This window comes from Pleurodeles waltl, chromosome 7 (genome assembly GCF_031143425.1).
Source record: "Pleurodeles waltl isolate 20211129_DDA chromosome 7, aPleWal1.hap1.20221129, whole genome shotgun sequence".
Classification (NCBI taxonomy): domain Eukaryota; kingdom Metazoa; phylum Chordata; class Amphibia; order Caudata; family Salamandridae; genus Pleurodeles; species Pleurodeles waltl.
In genome coordinates this window covers 416,383,369-416,403,220 of record NC_090446.1, presented here as the reverse complement: position 1 = coordinate 416,403,220, position 19,852 = coordinate 416,383,369, and the positions used below count along the sequence as shown (strand labels likewise).

General features: G+C 48.6%; 1 long non-coding RNA gene across 2 annotated transcripts in view; it reads left to right on the top strand.

Moving 5' to 3' along the window:
• LOC138304127 (uncharacterized) overlaps positions 1-19,225 on the top strand; it is a 148,609-nt gene extending 129,384 nt beyond the window's left edge. For both annotated transcript variants that reach the window (XR_011205503.1, XR_011205502.1), the window contains 2 exons: positions 11,109-11,281; positions 18,722-19,225. This is a non-coding gene — a long non-coding RNA (uncharacterized lncRNA). The remainder of the gene's footprint in view (positions 1-11,108; positions 11,282-18,721) is intronic.
• The last annotated feature ends 627 nt before the right edge of the window (positions 19,226-19,852 follow it).

The window sequence follows — 19,852 nt, the reverse complement described above, 5'->3', positions numbered from 1 at the left end:
AGAAAACACAATTCACAGTTACAAACCAGAACTATTGCATTGTGCTGACTGCCATACACATGTGGATACACTGTTGTCACACATGCATACATATGCACGACGTGCAACTATTCGCATGATGTTGACTCTGTAACACACCCATCGGTATAATAGACCAATCACACCCTCATCACATTGTTTCATGGAGTACCACATGTGACCATACACAATATGACACACTCGAGCATAGCCCATGTCATTTGTATGTTGATACAATGTGCATCTATAGACAATGGAACAAAAACACACAATCAGGAATGGAGTCAAAAAGATGTACACAAATGCACCGAAAACATCCGCAAAGTATGTGACACATGGGCCCTTAGCATGAATTCCACCTTCGCACTCTTCTCAATGCTGATTTTCAGTGAATTCAACGCATGAAGGTAATGCATCAGTAAAAATGACGCACGGACATCATGCCCCTAAAATACCCTTGCAAATATCACATGCGTCATATAAATACACGCATAACAGAAAACGTGACGCATGGGGACAGGAAGTGATGCAATAGGAAATCCTGTTTACAAGCATGGTACAGTGGGTGTACTTTCACTTTCTCTTTACAGTTTGTGCCTCTTTTGACTGTGTGGTTGTGTTCTGGAGTTGGTAGTGTGATTTCCCTGGGTATTGTATCGTGTGGTGTCCCTCCTGTCGTGTTTTGTTAATTATTGTCTGTACTTTGTCCCAGTGTTTGTAAATTTGTGTGTTTTTTGTCTATAATTGTACTTCTACTGTGGGGTGTCTGTCCGGGATAGTTGTCAAGTTGGGATTAGTTATTGGGCTTAAATTTCCTTATATTCATTGCATTTTTTTAAAAGTAGTTGTGGTCAACCTTTACTGTCATCATATGACTGGTAGGGGAGGTTGACCATGATGGGAGAAGAGTTGGGTGGCTTTTTGTGGCTGGTAGCCCACTACCTGCCGTTGATGTTGGAGATGGGGGGCCGGGTCATACAGGGTTACCAGACCGAGGCGAGGTGGCTGCAGTGGGCCAAGGTGCTCCACCACCTGAAGATTGTATTTTGGAGCACCAGGAATGAGCACCAACTGAAGTTTTGCTGGGCAGATCTGGTGGCCGGGGAGCAGGATCTGCTCGATCATCTTGGTGTGGAGATTGGTGGCCCTGTTGGTCAGTCTCCCATTGGCATACTATTTACTGTTCACCGCTATTGAATGACAATTGAAGATGTGTTGGAGTGCTGCATGCAATGCTTGTGGACAGGTTGCATGCAACCAGAATGAAATGTAACTGTGCCTGTCTAGACATGGAGTTCACATGTCCTACCATTATACCAATGCAGGTCAGATGTCTGGTGAGCCTTGCACAACCATCACTGAGTCACACATTTCAGGGGCCATGGCGACTTCCCCGGCATAGTGTCATGTATGATACACCAAGACACCGCCAGCCTACCATATTTATCTGGATTGTGTCAACAAAGTAGGGCAATGCATGCATAGCTCTACTTTGTCATCATTTCACACACATGATCCCTGTCATTATGTTAGCAAAGGGGACTTACCTGCCTTGGGGGGCAATGTAAATGGGGCATTTGAAACCATCAGCCAACTTTGCCACATCAGTCATGGATTACTCAACGCATGATCATTGCAAACTAATAATTGAGCCGCATGTCCATCACAAAGTGCCTCTGGGTGCCTTGCAGGACAAGCTTGAATACCTAAATCAATTGTCTTCCAAAGCACCAGGGTAGTGCCATGTATCTGTTACAGAACCCCCCCTTATATCATGGAGTTCCATCTTCTATAGATTGCCCACATATGGTTGTTGCAGGGTGTAGCACTACATGAGTCTCAGGCCCAGTAAGTGTGCAGATGTGGGGCTCTCACTCACCTGAGCGTAAGTGTCATTGTGTGTTTGTAGAGGTGTTTTTGTTGCACTGTTTTACACCAGGATAACTAGCTTACTTCTCTAAAATAGTACAGTAATTTGTTGTCCACTAGTAATGACAGTGATATGACATTTAGGGGGTCATTCTGACCCTGGCGGTCGGTGACCGCCAGGGTCACCGACCACGGGAGCACCGCCAACAGGCTGGCGGTGCTCCGTCGAGCATTCTGACCGCGGCGGTTCAGCCGCGGTCAGAAACGGAAAGTCGGCGGTCTCCTGCCGACTTTCCGCTGCTCGGGAGAATCCTCCATGGCGGCGGAGCGCGCTCCGCCGCCATGGGGATTCTGACACCCCCTACCGCCATCCTGTTCCTGGCGGGTCTCCCGCCAGGAACAGGATGGCGGTAGGGGGTGCCGCGGGGCCCCTGGGGGCCCCTGCAGTGCCCATGCCAATGGCATGGGCACTGCAGGGGCCCCCGTAAGAGGGCCCCACAAAGTATTTCAGTGTCTGCAAAGCAGACACTGAAATACGCGACGGGTGCAACTGCACCCGTCGCACCTTCCCACTACGCCGGCTCCATTCGGAGCCGGCGTCCTCGTGGGAAGGTAGATTTGCCCTGGGCTGGCGGGCGGCCTTTTGGCGGCCGCCCGCCAGCCCAGGGCAAATCTCAAAATACCCTCAGCGGTCTTGCGACCGCGGAGCGGTATTTTGTCGGGGGAAGACTGGCGGGCGGCCTCCGCCGCCCGCCAGTCTCAGAATCACCCCCTTAGCATGGTTTTCCATTCATATCTTACAGGTCGACCCACACCCTCCACAATCGGCAAGGTTGCATGATTTGAGGAACCAGATGCATCCAGTAAGTGTGATAATGTGTGTTCTGTGAAGTAACCCAGGGTTTGGTGTGAGTGAGTCATGTGTGTTGCACACAATACTAGATTTGATAAGCTGTCAAATGATCAGATATCAAAGTAGGCTGGATGGTGACATTGTGTCCCATTTAAAGGTTCCCCATGCACCAGCAGAGGGTCATATCTTGTGAAGCTCGTAGTGCTCAATGGGCACCATCGTGTAAACAAGGTGATGACAGGCCACATGTAGGGCCATAGGTGACTAAGAAGTGCAATGCTGTGAGAATATTGGCACTGGGCACTCCATCACTCTCACAACACAGGGATTCACTATTGTGAACCCAATTTGGTGCATCCCTGTACTGTAATGAATATGGAGGACTGGGCTGGTAATTGTCCCCCAGCATGGCGCTCTGTATTTTGCCATCCAAGTACGTAACACTTATGTGGAATGTAATAGGTGTGCATGCAGGTCAAGGCCAAAGTGTGCTGGCATGGATATGGGTGTGTAAGAAATAGTAGCAGATCAAGTATTGATTGGTGTCTACACCTAGACACATGAATGTAGATGTGATAGACCAGCTTCCTAGTTGGCAGCTCTCTTAAAATATGGTCCACTCCCTGACTCCAGGTATGAGTGGGCATGCCTTGGTGGATGACCAGGACAGTTGAGATGATGGATTGCATGGCCATCCCCTCATAGGCACAGGGGGAGATGAATACCAAATATGTAGGTAGATGTGATGCTCACAGTGTAGGTGACAGTCATATTTATCAGGCTTGCATGCATGTGTACCTATCAGCACTCACCCCTATGGTTACCACTCATCCCATCCTCCCAATAACATATTCAAGTTATTGGTGATGTATGGTTGAAAATTGACACAGATGAGGAGGAACTTTGGGCTTGATCTATGTGAAGTTTACGCTGCCTTTGCATCATTACATTTAGCACAAAAGCAATGCACACCTCATTTGTCTTGGTTCCTAATCTTGTTGTGCATCACTTTGGTGTCAATGAAATGATGCTAAGGCAGCATTGTCATTGCATTTATCAGGGCCATTGTCTTTTCCAGAATGTGAGTTGGAGTGCATGTGTAATTAGATGTATGGTGTAAGCCAATAATCTGTACATACTCCACACAATGCTGTCATTGATGGTTGCCTGTCACAATTTTATGGATCAAATCTGTTTATTGAGTTTTCAAGGATAAAACATTGCATATGGATTACATCACAATGTTGCCAAAAGGTCCGCTGTTAGCTTACTTCATGCGAAACAATAGAAGGAAAAAAGATTAAACTTCTAAAACAACTATGTTTCCCCACTGCTGGCCGCCAGTACAAGAATCAAACAATCTCAGGCTTTATTACCATATAAATCTGAACCTATATATATATCTCCTTGAAGGTACTCTCACACTTATTCAAGTCAGATTCAGGACCCTCAAGTACGTTGGACTTGTCAGCTCTGAAAATTCCCCGGATTAAATACGTAAGAATGGTTGCCAAAGTTCTTTAAAGTCCCCGCTCCGCTGCTGAGAGGTCAGGGTGAGCTTTTCCATAGCGAGGATAAACCAAAGCCTGTGCAGCCGTGAAGTTATCGTCAGAGTCTGCTCGGTCCCCCACACAGATAGCAACAGCTGTATTGCAGCATTCAAAGCTATAGCCATCTGCCGTCCCTTCAATGTTCGCAGGGGGAAGGTGAGAGGATTGGGGAGGCCCAACAGAGTATACGCAGGAAATCTAGGAATCTGAGTGTCAAAGGCCATGTCCACAGTGTCTACTATTTCCTCCCAATACCGGTGTAATTTGGGACAATGCCACAGTAAATGCACAAGCGTGCCCTCTCCCCGCACCCCCTCCAGCAAAGACTAGTTTTGTCGTGTTCCCAAGCATGGATCCTAGTTGGGGTGTAATACTAGGAGGAGGCTACCTTATAGGCTGTCTCTGTACCTGCTGCGTTGTAAGCTGTGTGGTGCGCCCTATAAAAAATACTCTCCCACTCATCCTCCGATAGCTCCCTCCCCAGTTCCTTTTCCCATCTCAATTGACCCTTAGTCTTGGGTGGGCGGAACTCCCCCCGCAAGAAGGCATAGAGCTCAGAAACCACGCGCTTATCACCCTTTTTCATTTGAATCCACTTTTCAAACGGTGTTAACTGCCTATCTATTAACATCCTATTGGATGGAAGCAGGGCCCAGTGTCTTATTTGGTAGTACATCTTCCTGTCAGCCTCGGTTAGGCCATATAGCTCCCTCAGCTGATCAAAGGGGATAACCCCTTACTCATCGAAGAGATATCCCACCCTTTTGCAACCCCCTCATACCACCGACGCAATGCTTCAGTGTGTAGGCCCGGACCAAAGTCGGGGTTCGCTCCCAGGGGAGTCATTGGGGATGGGAAAGTCGTCAAACCCACCCTACCAGCCACCCGGTCTCACACTTTCATCGAGACCTCCGTAACCGGGGATATATACAACCCCTGCACCCTGTGCCGACGTTAGAGCCAGGGTTCCTTCCATATGTGAGAGCCAACCACTGCCTGGTCCATAAAACACCAATGCTTCTCAGAAGACGGTCGGCTCCATTCCAAGAGGTAACGCAGCTGTGCTGCTTGGAAGTATCGGAGGAGGCATGGAACCGCCAACCCCCCCCTCCCTCTTAGAGCGATACAGGACCTGCGGCAGTAACCGCGTCGCCTTCCCTTCCCATATAAATCTTAGAATAGCAGACTGGAGAGTCGCTATCGTTCGCAGTGGGGGCTCCAGAGGTCGCGTCTGAAACAAATAAAGTATACGTGGTAGGGTGGTCACCTTCACTGCCGCAGCCCTGCCCAACCAGGACAATTTAAGTTTTCCCCATGTATCTAGATCGCGTTGCACCTCCTGGGTTAGTTTCGCATAGTTCAATTTCGATGTGCAGGCGACTGTAGAGCCCAGCTCGATCCCCAAGTACGGAAGCCCCGAGGAGGTCCATGTAAAGCGGAATCAGGCCCTCGGGTCCCTTTCATGTTCCGCACTGATAAACTTGCCCATAGCCTGCGATTTAAGCATGTTCATTCGGAACCCCGAGACCCGTCCAAACTCCTCTAACACGCCCGTTAGCGCCGGTAGTGAGGTCATCGGCTCCGCCAGAGTAAGGATGACATCGTCTGCGTAGAGCAATATAAGATGTTCATCCTCCCCAAACTTCACGCCTGTGATCTGAGGGTTGTCCGAAGCATCTGCGCCATAGGCTCCATGTAGAGCGCGAGTAGGAGGGGCAAAAGCGGACATACCTGCCTGGTCCCTCTTTGGACGGCGAACGGAAGAGAAAGTGTCCCGTTTACTCGAACCGCCGCCCGAGGTGCCTGATAAATGCAACAGATCCACACCATAAAGCCCGCGCCCAGTCCAAAGCATTCGAGCACCTTGAACAGGTATGGCCAATGAACCCTGTCAAACGCCTTTTCAGCGTCGATAGATAGGAAGAGTGCCGCCCTACGAGAGCGTTCAGTTTTATCCAAGAGGTGAAGCAAGCGCTTAGTATTATCGCTACACTGCCTATTCGGTATAAATCCTGCTTGGTCGGGATCGACAAGCCCCGGCATATAATAGTTGAGGCGGTGTGCCAAAATGCCAGTGGACAGTTTGGCATCAATATTCAGGAGGGAGATCGGCCTGTATGAGGCGCATTTCTCTGGATCCTTCCCCAGTTTCGGGATGACTACGATAGTAGCGTCTAACATACTAGGCGTAAGAACACCCGTTTGGCGAAAGGAATTAAAGAGTCGCAAAGCACAGGAACAAGTTCCACGCAGAAGAATTTATAAAAAAGCGCAGAGAAACCATCGGGCCAGGGGACTTCCCGGTCTGCAGCCGAGCGATCGCTGATATAACCTCCTCTGCCCTTATAGGTTGATCTAACGCAGTGGCCTCTCTTTCAGACAAAGGAGTAATTACTATGCCCTCTAAAAAGGATTCCGAAGTTAAAGCACCGGGCTCCTCAGCCCTATATAGAGTGCGATAGAATTCCGCGAAAGCCTTCGCGATTTGGTCGCTCGTGTGGGGAGTCTCACCATTTTTATCATCGACTCTGCACGCTGCGCTCTCAACCTATGTGCCAGTATCTTCCCGCCCTTGTTACTTCCCACGTAATATTTTTGTTTAAGGCGGACTACCGCGTACTCTGCCCTATCCCAGTCCAACCTCCTCAGCTGCTTTCGCACCTTCTCAAGTTCTCGCCATATTCTAGGAGCACCAGTGTGTTTATGCGAACACTCCAACACCCTCACTCGCTGCTCCAGGACCGCCCTGAGACGGCTCCTTGCCTTATTGTCCCTAGAAGAGAGCGACATCACCTCACCCCTCAAGACCGCCTTCAGTGCCTCCCGCAGTGTTGCAATACTTATCGACCCATCATCGTTAAAGCTAAGATAATCTGTTATTGCCCTTCGGATTGCCTCTATCGTTGGGCCATTCTGCAGCATTGAATCCCTAAATCTCCATACCGGTGTACTAACCCTCTCCATGCCCATATGGATCTCAACTGTGAGCGGGGCATGATCTGACAAGGCCCTCGGCTCAATCGCTGAATCTCTAACCCTGGGGAAGAGCTCCTGGGATGCCAGAAAAAGGTCCATCCTAGCATAAGTTTTGGTAGCTGATGAGAAAAAAGAGTAGTCCCTCAACGAGGGGTGCGCACTCCTCCTAACCCTGGGGAAGAGCTCCTGGGATGCCAGAAAAAGGTCCAACCTAGCATAAGTTTTGGTAGCTGATGAGAAAAAAGAGTAGTCCCTCAACGAGGGGTGCGCACTCCTCCACACGTCCACCAGGCCACATTCATTCAACCACTGCCGCCCTGCATCTGACAAAGATCCCGTCTGCCCACCTCGATGGCCTGAGCGATCTACGTCCCCATCCATCACCAGATTAAAATCCCCCCCCCCCAATATAGCACCATCAGGAGATTAAAGCAGCAGAGGCAAAGACTGTTTTAGGAAGGTTTCTTGTTGGGAATTAGGTGCGTATAAGGAACCAATCATAAAGAAAAAGCCTCCTAATCTAAGCCTCATGGCCAAAAGCCTCCCTGGAACCTCATGCACTCTTGATGTCACTTCCCCCGGAAATGAGCGTGATAATAATATCGCCACCCCTGCATGTTTTGATGGCAGCGAGGACCAGAACTGCCTGGGGAACCATGTAGAGCGCATACAGTAGGTATCTTTTAAAACAAGGTGGGTCTCCTGCAAGAGACATATATGACTCCCGGATCTCTCTAACGCTGATGAGATGGCTAGCCGCTTGGTAGGGTTATTAAGCCCCCTAACATTTAAACTTATACATTTAATGGTCATAGCCTATACTAAGGAGAACAAGCAAAGGAGGCAGGAGCACAACGGGAGGACCTCCCTTATATTGGTATCCAGACCTCTTAGAGAATGCGCAGGCCTGAGAGTGTCTCTACAAAGAGCCAACATTGCAGGGAAACCCAACAACAGACAACTAATAAGCACAACAGGTGCATAGAACACGGAAGTCCTCGGTCGTCCAACCTCGCGAGGTGCAATCTCCACGGGGCAATATAGCCAACAAAGTTGGATAACCAGGTTCATTGCCCCCGCCACCCCGACCCTCTCCGACAGTCAACATATTATTAGCAATGCGGCCGATGACAATCCCTAGCACCCCCGGGTGTCCACACTAGGTTGAGGTTTCTGCGGCCACACTGTTCAAAGCGGCTTCTCTCTCCGATCTCAGCTCCAAGGCCGTCGGGCGCTGAAGCCTCCTTTTCTTCTCTTTTCTCCGCCACCAAGGAGGGCCCCCGGCAGGCAGAGCCGCCCCGTCGCTCGCCTCCCGGGCAACATCCTCCAGGCCCAGGACGCGGCTAGCTTCCAGAACGGATTTCACCTGTCGGAGCTGTTCCTCCCAGCGGAAGACCAGGCGAAATGAATGGCCCCAGGACTAGGACACATTGTGCTCTCTCAAGTGGTCCGTGATAAGTCTGAATTCTCTCCGCCTCTGGAGAGTCCGCACAGATAGGTCGTGGAATAGCTGGAGTTCATGCCCACGAAAGCGTACACTCTGGAGGCTCCGGGCCCGCTGTAGAATCTTTTCTTTAAGGACAAAATAGTGGAGGCAGGCTAAGATGTCTGGGGCGGTCTCCAGGGCCCCCGGCGCGCCCAGCTCGATGTACCCGGTCCAAGACTACCTCCCGCGGCTCATCTACGCCGAGCAGAGAACGAAATAGGTCCACCACGTATCCCCCCATGTCCTCTTTTTCAGTACCAACCGGGGCCCCTCTAATACGAATATTTTGACGCCTCAGTCGATTTTCCAAATCCTCCACTGCCATCTGGAGGAGGTCCTGCTGCTCTCGGAGGCAGACGACCTCCTGTTGCAGGCCTGCAACCTCTTCTCCACGAGGGATCTCACTGTCCTCTAGCTGCGATACACTTTCACCCAAGGAGGTAACCTCACCTCATAGCTGCCTTCACTTCCCGTGAGATGTCCCTACGCAGCTCTTGGTTATTGGCCCGGAGCGACTCAAACAGGGAGGACAGAAAGCCCTTTGTAACGGGAGAGCTCTCCTCTGGATCCGTCTCCCCCGACTCTCCAAGGCCCTCGTCTCAGGTAAGTCCTCCGTCGCAGTCCCGGACGTTGATCGCGCCCCTGCAAGCATGTCCCTTACTGAGCGCTCACGTTTGGCTTTTGATGTCGCCATGGCGTGCCGGCCCGACCTCACCTCGCCGGTTCAATCTCGCAGGGCCCACAGGGTCTCCGTCCGTGGCCAATCAAAACATGTCACCCCGTCCGGGGCCTCAACCAGGCCCAGCCACCGCGGCCACCACCTGCAGATATCCACTCCCGGCGCCTTTTCCCAGTGGAATGCAGGACCACGCTTGTCAGAAATTTAAATGTGGAGTGAAACAGTTCAAAGGCCCGGCAACTGGGCCCCTACCTTCCACCAGGACCCCGCACTTCACAGGGCCCCACTCCGAGGCACCAGATCAATGAGGCCTCGCCTGCGTCCCCCGGTTCAATAGAGCATGGGGGAGCACCCCTCTCCCTCAGGGCGCTGAAGTCACTAGGAGGCGGGTCCCACGGCGACAGTCTGCTGCTCCGCGGCCCAGAATGAGCCCCCAGGCCCCCCAGTCCTCGGTCCAAAATTCAGGAGGGCCGCGGAGGATGGTACCGCCCCGTGGCCCAGGCCGCCTCGTGCGCCACTCCGCAGGCCCGTCCCAGGGCCGAAGTCAGCTCCTCACGAGGGAGCGGCGCAGACTGGGCACGATCACCGCCGGCCCGCACTAGACCCCCGGGGGGCCTCACGATACGGGGGGAGCCTCCAGGCTTCCCCCAAACGGGCCGCAAAGCACTTTCCTGGGCCGGGGCGGCGGAGCGCTGAGAAACACGTCTTAGCGCTCCGCCATCTTGGACAGGCCCCTGTCACAATTTTAAAGCTGCCAACATGAGCAATGAGGAACTGCGAGCATTCCAGAAGAGGACAGTCCGCTACAGACACATCCTGACAGTGGAATCTGTGTTTCTGGAGGATGGCACACTGGTATTGCACAGAGAGATCAACCGGGGAATGGCTGGCATTCACCCAAAGGGGCCCCACACTGGCAGTGGCCACACAGAGGAGACCAAGCTCCACGGCTGTGCAGGGGGGCACAGCTGCCACCACAAAAACAGCCACAGCTGAAACAGCTTCCACATCCGTTCCACAGCCCACACCACCTGCTGGCATGGACCAGAAAATGCTGCAAGATCTGCAAAGGGACGTGATGCTAGTCTTTAAAAGGTTGGGCCGTTTGGAGAAGGAGTTGGCAGCCAAAACAAAAAGAATAAAGTACATAAAAAACCCTCACGCAGGCAAAGCTGTGATTGGCTTTGGTACTGTCACCCCCAGTTCTGTCCCCTCCCTCCTCATTTGTATTAACGTTTTATAGTGGGATTTAGGGGGTTAGTGTTAGGTTAGAGCAAGTATGTAGTTTAGTTAGGATAAGTGGATTTGGGGGGTAGGTTTTCTACTTTTTACATGTTACTTTGTGGGTGGGTGAGGAGTAATGTTGGGGGTATATATGTGTTTAAAAAAAATACCAAAATATATATATATTTGTTTAGATATGGTTAGTATATGTGTAGTTTAGTATATATTGTCCTGCATGTGTCTCATAACATAAGGGGGGTGGGGGGGGGCAATGTTTCGAGTGTGTTGTTAAATGTGTTAGATAAGTTTAGCATAGGGTAGTTAGGGTTAGATGTTGGTTACGTATAGTTAGTATAGGTTAGGTTAGTAAAGGTTTGCTTGATTTTTTTAGTTTAATTTCATTGTTATTAAACATTTTTTGGGTACTTCATGTGTCAAATGCTTGTGTTTCAGGGTCTTCCCATGAGTGCACAGTGAAAATTGTGTGTTGGCCTAGGAATTCCGTCCTGCCTCCAAATCCCTCTCTTGACCTGTTCATCATCTGTTTACAACTGAGCTGTCACATTGGCAGCTACAACACATCAACTTGTCTATGCTTCTGCCATCCAGTGTACCCACCACTCAAGGTGACTATGTTTACTTTGTATTGGATAGGTAAGTGTGGTAATTCAGCTGTCATTGTTAGGATCCTGTGTAGGAATGTTGGGCACTGTGGCACATCTGACAACAGCCTACATTTAATATCTATCCTGCTAAACTGACCAGTGGCAATTACAGATGAGGTTAAATACGTCTGCTTCACACCAATGTGTTCTACTTGTACTCCCAGCTGACGATATTGCCCCAGAGCTGTTTCACAGCCATTCCTGCCGTATGTAGTGGGTGAAGCATACATGTGTTCTACATTTTTGACATACTCAGTGAATTGTTTGTAGGGGGTGAGACCAGCATTGTTGTTCATTGTGTTGGAACCTTATGCTTAGATATGTGCCCCAATATACCTGCACTCTTGTACTGACACTCTGTGACTAAAGACATGGTTACACACATCACAATTCCTAAATGTAGTAGGTGTGTCACAATACAAAAAGACATGCTGGCTGTATTTATTTACAAGTGTTGTCGTGCAAGATTTACAATGTCCAGGTCTGGGACTCTTAGTAAAATCTATACAATTGAGATACAACACAAGTCCACGCTTGAGGGACATATCATGGGACATGCTTGGGTGAAGGGTTGTTAAGTGCGGAGGAACATAATTTGCCAATTTGTAGATGAGAGACGATGACAGTCCATAGCAGCCGGGTCAACAGTGTGTCTTTGAAGAGTGCGCATATCCAGCTGTGCTAACACTGTCATGATCTCAAGCACAGGACAAAGGAAAACACTGGCCATGCGGCATGGGCTGGTGCTACCCGAAACTCCTACAGGTGAAGATGATTTGTTCCACATCTTTATCCTCCGATTTGTGTGGTGTCTCCTCTGCCCTTGATGGTGGTGGTGGGAAGATGGAGGGGGCCACACACATTTCAGTGATTGGAGATGTGGACTCCCAATTCCCAGCAGCTGCCATCTGTGGAACAATATATGGCATTACTTCAGCAAGGAGGAACTGCTGATTTTTTAGAATAGCAGCAACATCCCTGTGGTAGGCAACTATGTCTGCCCTGAGGGAGGCTAGTTCCGGGTGCATGGAGTCCACCTTGTTCTCAAGTATGCTGCTGCCAGTTTGGGAGGGCAGTTGTTGTGGCCTCTCCCTCATGGCAGCAGCTATATTCCTCATACACTGCTGAACTCCATGCATTGAGGAGTGTGTGCCTTGTTTGGCTGCAGTCTGTTCAATGGCCGTAACAAGGCATGTGCACATGCCCTCTGGGCTGGCTGCCATAGTCTGGATCCACACCCGCACCTCCTTGGCCAGCTCCGCCTGGACACCTACCACTGTCCTCTCAAAGCGGGTCCCTAGGTCCTTGGAGTCCCCAGCTGTGTTGGTAGGTCGTACTATTGGGTTGTTGGGTAGGGCATCTGGGATGGCTGCTACATTATTACTCCGCCTTGCGACTGGAGGTGGTGTCTGGACAGATACGAGCACTTCTTGGAGGGTCTCTTGTCTGATAGTTGTCAGCTGATCATCCAGGTCATCGGGGTACTCCAGGACAGGCAGATCAGCAGGTGAGCCATCATCCTCTGCAGTGAGATTGTTCAAAATCAATATTTATGTGTTGTGGCAGTTGATTTGTCACGTCACTCATTTGCTATTTGTGGCTCATTGTCTTAGTCCCCAACATTGTTCCTGTACTTCATGGTTGCAGTCTATCAGCCCTTTACCCCACCTGAGTGTCACATGAAGGGAAGCAATTTGCTGCCTTCATATCTATTAGGTGTGATCTATATCCTTTGTGTGGCTTGACCCCATCTTATCATTCTCAACCCTCCCTATGCATCCATTTGCATGGTAATGCCTTGCAATGGGTGTTGCAGTGCTCAAGCCACAGCACCACACATGTCAATATGCCACTGTCGCAGTCTTACATGTTTCACTTCCACCCATGTGGTACTGTAACCTTGCACCACCCCAGGGGTGGCATAGCTCCTCATGTTGATGTATGTGTATGTGTGCTACATTGCATGGCACACACAGACGTAGCTGAGTTCAGTTTCATCTTCTATCTGTGCAGGTAGGCGCGCCTTCCTACACATCTATTATTTCCCCCTCAATGCAGCCATCCTTGCACCATGATCCATGAGATGCAGCATAGTGGCAGTGCAGCTAATTTGACACAGGCACAGGGGTGGACCCAGGGATGGCCAGCATAGGTATAATATTTTAGCTGTGTACATCATTATGTATGTGACAGTGCCTGATGGTAAATGAGTTTATGGACATGGCCAGTTAACTGGAGTTGAACTTAGGTCAGGGCCTCAAGCTAGTTTGATGGTGACTCTGCAGGTAGTCATACTGGCCCCACATTTAAAGTGCGCCAGTCCTATGACCACCTGACTGTCATTGTCTATATGACCACCCCCAACAGCGCAGGGGGCAGTGGCAACTGTTGTCAATGGGGAATGCCCCATGGGCCAATGGCCTATCACTGGCAGGTTTCCAGCATCTCACAGACTGGCAAAGGCACCTGTCTTGTGACACCAGACCAGTATTACATTCAATGCTACACTCCAGGTCTGTTCACACATTTCCACCAGCCTTTGCATGGCAGTGAAACCCCCATGCAAAGGTTGGTGGTGATGTGGTGTGGTGTGCCCCTGCACAGCCCATGCACCTGGCATGGCCCCTTTGCCCTTTCTACTGCCTGATTTGCAGAGCTAAGTGCAGCATGTCCTGTCACACCCAATGCACCCCAAGACTGGCACTGACTCAATTTGATCCATCAACAATGTGGTGCTAAGTGCCCCACAGAGCTACCACAGGCAGGCAGATTTTCACCTGCCATCCCAACATGTGACTAACCATGCCAACCGCAAAGGGTACACTGCACTGGCAATCTTACCAACACCAGACTTAGCCATGCACCATCCCACACCCATCAGTGTGGAATTATATACCATTATGTTCACAGTTATACCCCATGTGTTGTATGTGTGTGTTTATTTCCTCATTCCCATGTGTCTCACATGGTTGTGTCAGAGTAGTTGTGGGCTCAGTCTGTAACTGTTGTTACCTACAGTGTGCTATCTGTGGTAAATATTTTCTGTAGTGGTACATTTCTGTTCAGCATCAGGATGTGTGGTTCCACACTACATCAGTTTAGTTAGTCTGGGTGGTGGCATGTTTCTAGTGATATAGGACCACCCTGCTATTCCCCCAGCGCCTGCTCTGATTATTGTTCCCTGTACCCAGTAGGCATCTTCACTGCACGATGGAGTGGTGGCTGCCTTATGTGGATGTGTTGTCAATGTGGGGGGTGGTGGTGCTACCAGCACGTCTGGGACAGTTGAAATGAATTGCGTGCTGTGAGATGCAGCACACATGTGTTTGGGCAAGAAGGCAAAGAAGTTGCAAGGTGTTACTGCAAGGGACACCACCATGACATGACCCCAGGTTTGGCACTGACTGACTACCTAGTCTCTTAAGTCTTGATCATGTTGGTAGGGTTAATATGGCTATATGCAAGGGATGTTGTGATGAGACAACCAGGGGCACAGTCATTATACATGCCATCCACCCCATGTGCTGCATATGTACATGTAGGTATTGAGACCTGGTAATTGACATATGTCCAGGTTGTGTATGTGTTGTAGTGCATTGCACTACCAAGGCATAGGTACATGTGTAGCTTACATCAGCATGGTGCAACTTGCTAAATGTGCAATGTGTCCCTCCGCTCTCCTTTGACATGCATTGTGTGAGTCCCATGTGACTCCCCTTCTAGCACTTGACAATTTGACATTAAGGGGGTTATTCTAACTTTGGAGGAGTGTTAATCCGTCCCAAAAGTGACGGTAAAGTGACGGATATACCACCAGCCGTATTACGAGTTCCATAGGATATAATGGACTCGTAACACTGCTGGTGGTAAATCCGTCACTTTTCCGTCACTTTTGGGACGGATTAACACCTCCTCCAAAGTTAGAATAACCCCCTAAGTCTCTGATTTATACTTTTTGATGCAAACCTGTGCTAACGCAGGTTTGCGTCTAAAAGTTTACAGCCGGCTACGACCATTCCTAGATGCCAGACAGATATATTCAAGGAATGACGCTAGCCAGCGCTAAGGCCCAGTTGGCTTCAAAATAAATGACGCTAACGGGTAGGGGAGGTGTAGGGAGACTGGAGGTTGTGATTCAAAGAATGGCGCTAGTCACGTTAGCTTCAAAAAATTAATTGACTCTAACCTGACTAACGTCATTTTTTGATGCACAATCCCCATGGACATGTCATGCCCTCCTGCCCAGTGGCCATGCCCAGGGGACTTCTGTTCCCTGGGTGCAGGGAAGGGCCCCTGTGGACTGTTTCCAGGGTCTCTGACCATGGAAATTAGCCCACAGATCCCTTAACACCTGCCCCGACCCAGGAATTAAATAATGGTGCTAAACAGGCTTAGCGCCGTTATTTAAGGCCCTCCTCCTCCCGTGTGTCATTTTTGCACGGGAGGATAAATAAGGATATATAAGGCGCAAAGGCCTTCGAGTCATTTTTTGCCCGGAACGCCTACCTTGCATCTCATTGATGCAAGGTAGTTTTCCGCAAGCAAATAATGACGCTAACTCCATAACTTGGATGCTAGATGGGTCTAGCGCCAAAGTATAAATATGGAGTTAGGTTTGCGCCAGATTTGCGTGAAAAAAATAACACAAATCCAGCGCGAACAGAGTATAAATATGCCCCTAATTTACCCCATTCAACTTACCCAGCATTTGTGGTGGTTCCTGGTTGTCTGTGCTATCCTGTCCTACAATTTCAGTGAACAGTTCCTCCAGGATGACCGGTGTAACCATCTCCTCCATCTCGTCCAAGTCCTCTTGTGGTGCTGGATTCCACCTTCAGTTTGTAGTGCTGCCTTCCCGTTCCTTGCCATTTTTTCCTTTGTCTTCGCTTACAATCATGCCAGCATTTCTTGCACTCTGTCACGGTTCTCCTAACCTCTGCAACACTGGTAATCTTGTCTGCTATCTGCTGCCAAATTACCTCTCTCCGTCCAATTGGCAATTTAGAGGTGACGAAGAGTTGATGTTGATGCTCCATCACCTCTCTCACCAGTATCTCATGCCCCTCTGTACTGAAACAACACTTTCTCTTTTTCTTCTCCCTCCCCTGGGTCTTGTCTGTGTCCTCCTGACTTGTTCCTGGTTGACTGGGGTCCTCCGTGGTCTCTCCTGGCTTTCTGGGTCCATTTTGCCTCTCCTTTGCACTGTTTTCTCCATTAGCATCTGACGCTTATGCGGGTAAAAATGTTGCATTTTCGTTTTGCGACGTGTACGTGTTGTAAAGCGGGTTAGAGTCATTTTTTTGGAGTTAACGTTGTTTTGCCTCACGACAAGGCGCCATAGTTAACGTAAAAAAAATGTTTTTAGCACCACCCAGCATCATAGTATAAATATGACGACCGGGTGGCATAAAACAATTGAGCTAGTCAGCGCTAAACTTTTTGATGCAAAACTGTGTTAGCGCAGTTTTGCGTCAAAAAGTATAAATCTGGGCTCTATGCCACAAGCTCTGCTTGCAGTCGTCCCGCGGGTCAGATTCATTTACCAGCTCACACTTCCAGAGACCATTTGGCAACGCAAATACAGTAAGACTGGTTTGTCCCCAATTTGCATGATACAATAATCATATAACTACACATATAATTTGTCAACAGTATTCCCCTAATCCCACTCTGAAAGTAATAAACTCCACCATTCCACAACCACAAGGTCCCTTTAAGGTCCTTCTTTTGGACTTGTTGATATGATTGACAAGTGCGACAACTACAGGTACCTCATAGTAGTGGTCTGCCCATTCTCCAGATGGATTGAGGCAGGACCATGCGTCCATTGTGATGCCAAATCAGCAGCCACATTCCTAGTTCAGGAAATTATTTCCCGATGTGAGAATCCCAGAAACCATAAGATCCAACAAAGGCACTCACTTTTCTAATACAATCAAACACCAGACTGTGCTATTAGGGATAAAGTACAAATTGGTCTCCTCATACCACCCACAAGGTAATGGAATTGTAGCTCGCCCGAATGGCATCTTTAAGAGTAAGATCAGCAAGTTGTGTGCCACTTTGAATAAAAGGTTGCCTCACTGCTAGCCATTAGCACTATTTTTCCTGAGGAATATCCCAAGCAAGCGCAGACCATCACTTGACAGGGAGGTCCATCAGTGTCCAAGCTCCTGCCACTAGAAATAAAACTCAAGGAGAAAGTTCAACCCCAACACCGAGTGATGAAATGCATATGTATTTGTGTGAATTGACAAAATTTGCAAAGTTCATTCCCAAACAGATAACTAAAGGAAAAGAAAAGCGAGCCAACACTGAGTTCGACCTCCCAGAAGTAAAAGTATGAGATCAAGTGTTCATACAGAACATTGTTCACCAATGGAACAAGAAATGCTTTGAGGGTCCCTACCCTGTCACTATGGTTGCACCAACAGCTCTCAAAGTGGATAGCAGGGAAAACTGGATTCACCATAGCCACGCGTGTCTTGACCCAGCTGGACAGTTCAAATGAAACAAGAGGGGGGGACGAACATTGTCACCATAAAAAGGCCACCAACTATATTTTTGGGCTATCTCTTGGATGGACATTACTAAAGATATGTATTTTTGTTTTTGTATTTCTCTTTTACCTCCTAACTCTATCCTTTTTGCTCTTTTCTAGCAAAGTACCCCCAAATTCTAATATAGTTCTTTTTCGAAAAGAGCTCTCTAGTAACAATGTGACCCCTAACGCTCATGTTAAGTTGTCATACAACATGTGGTATCAGCACATGTCAGAAATAGGTGCAGAAGCTATGAATGAGTCATGTTTTGTGTGCTCCTTAATGCTACTGGTTCAGATAGACTAGACTCCACGAAGGAAGTACCACCAGACATACCTTGCTGCCTAGTACACCTGTACTTGTGTAGAAGAAAGGCGCAAATGCAATTGACGCACATCAGAGTAATACACTTCCTAGTCAATGCCACAAAATACGACATGTTAATGGAAGAATTACACATTCTCACAGACAGACAAGAGATAAGAAATAACATGCATGAGGCAAACCGGATGCCCCACCACTTTAGATTAGATACAGATGGCCCTAGATCTAGGTTTCTTAGGGGTAACACCCCCCCAATCAAATATAACAGCTATTTTAAACACCCCTCGCCCCCAGATTGTGTCCGCAGGAAAGGGCTCAGAGCCAGAGGGTCATTCTTTGCTCATAATCAGTGGCATCCCAATATCTAATTTTCCTGTAGGGCTATGCCTTTATGGAGTGGCACTGATGTTAGCCAGGGTGGCGTAAGGAAAAGTACACCTATCTGGGATGAAAATATTCTAGGCTACACCTGGATAGACAGCATTAAACGTCTTCAGACTGTCATGAAACTAACCTCTCTCTTCTTATGTTTTAGATGAGATGGGACCATCAATGTGGGTCAAAATGTTGGTTGCAGTGTCACAGTCTTCCACGCTGCCATGCCGGGGGAACCTCCAGCCTTATGGACTTCTTCTGGCAGTGTGGAAAATAACTGTATGCCCAGGTATCACCTAACTGGGGCGGAATCTGCTCCATAGTAACAAAGCACACTCCAGTTTTAGTAATACCTGGAATAAACATATCTGATTTGCATGAGCACCCTATGAGTCGTCCAACAACTTTGCTACATCACAGCTGGAAGAAGAGAACTGCAGAATAATATTGCACAAGAACCTGGAATTAAATCCTTCAAAAATACTGTTTGTTCAATGGTGCTGAGCTTTTCTTTGGGAGCATCCTGACATTTGTCCAAGCTAAGGCAACTGCTCATTGGCTCAAGATCACAAAGTGGGAACTCCTCAAGGTCATCAACACCACAAGTGAGGGCTTCAATTCAATAAAGGAAGAACTGCGTGCCCTGAGGCTAATGGTGCTACAACATCGTTATGTACTATACCTTATGATAGCCATGTAAGGGGGTGTCTGTAAAAAGATAGGTACAGCGTGCTGCACATTTATTCCAGCAAATGACGCAGAGAATGGAACTTTGTCAGAAGCAATACAGGCTCTGCATAATTTACAACTAAAATGATAGGTCAAGGAGGTGCCCAAGATAGTTGGTTTAGTTGTTGGTTTTCAGCACTGACATCCTGGATGTGGGGACTGTTTTGGGTTCTGTTACCAATAACTGTGATCTTGCTACTGATATATTGTGTAAATCAGGCAATAATAGCATGTGGTAGGAGAATAGGCACTGAGGCAGGAGGGATGTTTTCAATTAGGACACTAATACAAGTAGTGGATTCCCACGGCAATATGTATCACCTACTAACAAAGGCAGACCAAGATTTAGATAAGGTAGTTGAAATATAAACTAGAGGGGGGGATTTCATAGGAAATGTAAAAAATAAGCGCAATACCAGGAACATGAAACGTGAAAACATCGCTGTTCACAATCAAAAACTAGTTTAGGTCAGACCCCCACAATGACACGGGTAAGTTGGAAGTTTCATGCAAGGGTGTAGTAGAATAAGGAACACGAAAGGGCCATCTGTTCAAGGTCAAC